Here is a 6,000-nt window from a genome sequence, read left to right as displayed (position 1 = left end):
TGTCTGGGGAAGATGTTGGAAACAAGTAAGACAGTGATGTTCCTGTGAAAGTGAGAATGATATGTGTTGGTTTTACTTGTGCGCTCATGAACCTTGTCATCTTGTCCTGCAGCTTTTTCCTGAGCAACAACAGCATTGGGAAGGTATTCTTTGCCGAAATAAATTAATGTATGGCTTTTAATCTTGTACTTTTTTGTTTTACACACAATTTCCTATTGTCTTCCCACCTAGTCTCTGCATTTCTTTTATGAGAATTTGTGTAAGAGTCCTGATTTTAGCTTTCATGTTGCAGAACAGAGCACAGGCCACCACTAAGCTGCTGCAAGAACTGAACAGTAATGAATCTATATATGAATCTAAATTTTCATCTTCTCCTCCTGAAGATCGCTGTTGAACTCCTCCTGGGTGGCTGTTTGTCTTTGGCAGACCACGTGGTAGGAAGCTTTGAGCTTTTTGGATTCAATTTTATTATCATTACACAGAGTACAGATACAGAGGCATCGAAATGGTTGTTTTGAGCCTCTCCAGCTCTTCTTGGAGAACGTTCTTCTTCCTCTTCTCCTCATGGAGCTCGGTGTTGAACTTTTCCTGGTTTGTTGCGCGACTTTCGCAGCCAATGTGATAAGACTCTTTGAAAGCCTCCCCCTCTTCTTGGAGAATGTACTTCTTCCTCTTCTCCTCCTGGAGATCGCTGTTAAAATTATTTTGGTTGGTTGTATGACTTTGACAGACCTTGTGATAAGAAGCTTTGAGCTCCTCCAGCTCTTCTTGGAGAACGTTCTTCTCCTCACGGAGCTCGGTGATGATCTTTTCCTGCTTTGTTGCCCGACCTTGGCAGACAACGTGATAAAAAACTCTGAGAACCTCAACCTCTTCTTGGAGATGGTTCCTCTTCTTCTTCTCCTCCAGGAGCTCGCTGTTGAACTTCTCCTGGTTGATTGCAAGACTATGGCAGACCTGGTGATAATAAGCTTTGAGCTTCTCCAGCTCTTCTTGGAGAATGTTCCTTTTCATCTTCTCCTCCTGGAGATCACTGTTGAATTCCTCCTGGGCGGTTGTTTGACTTTGGCAGACCACGTGGTAGGCAGCTTTGAGCTTTTTCAGCTCATCTTGGAGAATGTTGTTCTTCTTCTTTTCTTCCTGGAGCTCGGTGTTGAACTTCTCCTGGTTGGTAGTAAGACTTTGGCAGACCTCATGATGAGAAGTATTGAGCTTCTCCAGCTCTTCTTGGAAATGGTTCTTCTTCTTCTTCTCCTGCTGGAGCTTGGTGTTTAACTTCTCCTGGTTGGTTGTATGACTTTGACAGACCATGTGATGAGAAGTTTTGAGCTTATCAAGCTCTTCTTGGAGAGAGTTCTTCTTCTTCATCTCCTCCTGGAGCTTGGTGTTGATTTTCTCCTGGTTGGTTGTGTGACTTTGGCAGACGTCGTGATGAGAAGTTTTGAGCTTATCAAGCGCTTCTTCGATAGAGTTCTTCATCCTCTTCTCCTCATTGAGCTTGGTGTTGAACTTCTCCTGGTTTGTTGTATGACTTTTGAAGACAATTTGATAAGAAGCTTTGAGTGCTTCCACCTCTTCTTGGAGATGGTTCTTTTTAGTCTTCTCCTCCTGGAGCTCAGTGCTGAACTTCTCCTGGTTGATGATGTATGCCACCTTCAGCTCCTCGTAATCTTTCTGAAGATCTTTTTTATTCTTCCTCTTGATGGTGTTTTTTACCTGAGAGGCGATCTTTGTCGTGCTGAGAGCTTCTGCATTGCTGTACCTTTGTAACTGCTCCAGCTCTTGCTTTGTTTTCTTTCCTGTGTTAATGGACATTACCTTCAGCTTTTTCTGTCGAAACAGCTCTTGTTTGTTCTCCTCCAACTCTTTGCTCAGTTGGATCCTCCAGTGGTACTCTGTACTAAGGTTGGCATCCTTCTTGGCCAGCAGGTCTATGAGGTAGCTTATTTGTTGAGAAATAAGAAAAGAGTTCTGCAGAATCGTTGCTGGGTCATGAATAGTCCCCACGTTTTGGTGAAAAAAACCTTCCATCACTGGTTTAATCGATTAGTTTGAAGTAGAAAGTTTGAATTATTCTGGACAGATCTCTGCGTCAGAAGTTTTCTCTTGATCACAGTGGGTGTCACTTTCTGAAATGATGTCACAACACCATTTTTAGGGATAGGTATATCCCATTCCTCTTATTTTGCTATAAAGGACCTATCAATGGAACCTTTAAGACCAAGGAGCATGAGCCTTTGATATATAGAAAATTGAACATGTCTTTAATCTTTAACATTAAACATGTTTGATCTTAAACAGTCCTTGAGTTTTACATGTATTTTTGGGGCTTTGTACAACCTTTATTTATTTATTTTTATAGGACAGAGGCTTAGTTGTTAAAGGGGGACAGAGAGAAGGCTTTCCTCTTTGGGGCAGCAGCTCTACCAGGTGGCTAAACGCCCCCCCAAACAGTTCTCTTCTTCCGGAACATTCCATTTATTCCTTGATTTCTTTATTTTTACATGTTTCCTTTCAATAATCATATTTCATCACAAAATGAAAAAATCTAGATTAATAATCGTGGATTCAAGCAGTCCCCTAACTGTATTATTATACTCTTTTATTTTACCTGTGACCTTTTTGAGTCCTGTACAGGAAATATGTTGTATAAAATCGACCTCTGGTTTTAAGTATTTAACTCGATCAGCAGTAACTCAGTTGCTTGCCCTCAGTATAATGTCTTGTCTCCACTGTTACATTCTTAAATCGCTCCATCTGTCTGATCTCCTCTCCCTCTTAGCGGCTTCCTCTGTTAAATCCAGATACTCAGTATTTCCATTTATTCACTTATTTAGCCGAGCGTGACATATTCTGACTTCCCCTTTGATCGAGACTCTTATTAACTTCTTTTGTCAAACTGCTGTTGACATCCTATTAACCCTGGCAGAGCCACCCACACACCGCCTCTCCAAACATCTCCCTCCACTATACCACAGCATCGAGCCCCAGGAGCCTGACTGGTTATTACTGGGGGGAATACAGCCCTTCCCAGTCCCATTCATCCCTCCCAGTCTCTGCTGGTCTGGACCGGCTGCCGAGGTTCCGCTAATGTGCTTCAGTACATGATGGCCCTGGCTGGGATGGGGCCATAATTCATTCCATTCCTTTTTATTAAACCCATAGCCACACTGTTATTAGTGCTCAGTGTGTGGAGCTGCTCTGTAAAAGCATGATGTCTTCCATATGTGATGTTACAACCATCCCAAGGAGAGATGACTGGGAGACACAGATGAGACGGAGCATTTTCCCTCTGTAATGGCAGTTCGGTTTAGAGTGGCAGGGCTCGCTCGTATGCCGGCCTCTAATGTTTCAGTGCAGAACAGAGATGCAGGACGTATTATGGTCATTTTTGCTTTACCAACTTTGATCATTTTCTGTTCTACAAAAATACTTTAATTACTTTACTTTTTCATGGCATTAATCTTCACAAACTCAGGAGATAATGTACAAATATTTATTTAATTTCATAAAAATGTACTTAAGTCTAAAAATAAAACAACTTTTCTACTTCAGTAAATGAAAGACGGTATTTACTTTTAAATATACTAGTAAAACCCATTACCTAATGCAACGTTCCACTACGTCATTAACTGTGTGTACTATATATTTAGTTTAATACAAGAATAATACAGACAGGCAAAGCTTTAAAAAAAATATAGTGGTAAAAGTACTTATTTGCTGATATATGTAGTGGAGTAAAGTTGATAGAACTTAAAATAAATCTACCTTAGTACAGAAACATGAAAATGTACTCGCATACCTCCACTGCAGAAATAAATCAAACTTGCAGTAAAAAACGTTTCAGTTCTCTTTTTAATGCTCTGCATAAATACAAATCAAAAGTACAATTACTGAATGAAGCCAATACACATTTTTTATTTATTTATTATTTAATTTGTCCAATTTAAAACCAAAGGGATGAATCAACAAATTGGTTTTATGGGAGATCAAGAGGGAAGCTTGCTAACCAGCTTCTGACTATAGCTTCATAGTCACAGTTAGGGAAAAGTTCTCAGTGAAAAAAATTCTCAAATTCACTATTCATTTCAAATTTCATTCTAACTGCATCATCGAGGGTCACTCAACACTGGAGTGAATAATCTCAAGAAATATGAATGGGATCATGTACAGACTGGGATGGTCTGCTAGATTAATGAGCTTTCATACAGAGAAACGTAATGACTCTTTAAAATCCAACACAAACAGCAGAGATGACTTGTTAATGGCCTGAATAACTTTGAAATCACGAGAAATGGAACAACTGCTCTGGTTAGTTTCAGCATTAAATCCTTCAGTCAACAGATCATAAGTGTGATAGGTGAAAAGGAAAGAGACACATTCAAACTGCACAGGGAGCATAGACCCGATCATATTTTGTTACAGATTTTCTTGGACCTTAACTTCCAATGTTCATTTGACTTTTCCATCAATTAGCTAAACTGTTTTTTCATCACACAAGGGGGCTGCAGCCAATCCCAGCTGACATAAGGGGAGGGGCCGGATACACCCTGGACATAAACAACTATTTATGAACACATTCAGCCTTCATGGACTCGGATGTCACGGACTTTGTTTATGTGAACAGCAATATTTCGATATTAACCCGATTAGGACACTGCCATGTAAACAGAATTTTCTGAGGTCAATCCGAGAACAAGCAATAATCAGATCAAGAGGTGGAGTATTACGAACTTAGTCACATAATGCAGACACATGATTTTGCATCATCGACATACGACAGTTACCAACTGCTCAACGACACAGGTCCTGAGTTACAATTTAAACTAAAAAGAAAAAAAAACAAATCAGGATTGAAAAGACTTTAAAAGGAGAGTAGAACAGTACATTGAACTATTGCAGGTGGTCTTAAAACTCTGGCAGGAAGGTTGGATGTTCGAGGTGAAGTTGACACAAGTCACTATCGCACTATGCTCTGAACGGGAATATTAATGGTATACGTCAACAGCAAATCATGTAAACATCATAGAAACGACATTTTTAAATCAGACTGAGGTCAACGATCAGATTCGTAAAACAAGGGAGGATCCAAATGCCGATGCACACAAGGGCTGGATCGAACCAAGTCTTACCTTTGCGGGTAAAGGTACAGGAGGTGGAATCAGGAGCAGGGGTCCACAGAAGAGACGCCGAGGTCAAATGAAACTGGAGAGAAAACCACAGAAGGAAAATGGTGGATTCTCTCTGATGGAGGAAGAAGATCCAGTGGAAAGACAAGAGGGTGAAAACAGGTGAGAGGAATCAGGGCGGGGCCTGCAATCAGGTGCAGGTGGTCAACAGGAAGTTGAGTCTCTGACAGTGTGACTCAGGTGGAACAGGAAGTGAGGGTCAAAATAAAACAGGAAATGAGGGATAACGAAAAGGTCACTAAACAGTCAGAGTTGAGCCCATTTCATGTATCGGTATTAGAGAAAGACGGAGGGAGGGATAGTGCACAAACCACTTGTGATTTATTGATGGCATTATTATTGTTGCCTTAATTTAAAAAGGTTCTTGAGCTGGAGCAGAATTGTGACATCAATAATCAATAATGATTCATTGATCTGGATGTAAAAAGTATGTCCATGTCTATCTAATTCACCGATGGAACTTTCCCAAATTTCTGTATTCTATTATGAGCAACAGAGAGAATTTGTGTCCATATGTCGAAGCCGCACACAGATGATGTTTTATACAGAAAATCTGTCCCACACGCCATAAAACCAGTACCTTAACAAAGCGACGCTGAAATAATTTAACAATCAACCTATAAATGTCCTTATTGTCACACAGCGTGAAACAGTGTCGTGCTTTGTGAGATTTTTAAGGGGCCGACACTGCAGAATATAGTGATTTCATTGTTCGATGAAACACATGTGGCAAAGAAATGAAAGCTTCTGTTGCATATATCACTCGGCAACAATTGTAAAAACGTGTTTCTCTCCTCATTTGAGGAAAAAG

Source organism: Platichthys flesus, chromosome 20 (genome assembly GCF_949316205.1).
Source record: "Platichthys flesus chromosome 20, fPlaFle2.1, whole genome shotgun sequence".
Taxonomy (NCBI): domain Eukaryota; kingdom Metazoa; phylum Chordata; class Actinopteri; order Pleuronectiformes; family Pleuronectidae; genus Platichthys; species Platichthys flesus.
Note: the sequence above shows the minus strand (reverse complement) of the source record.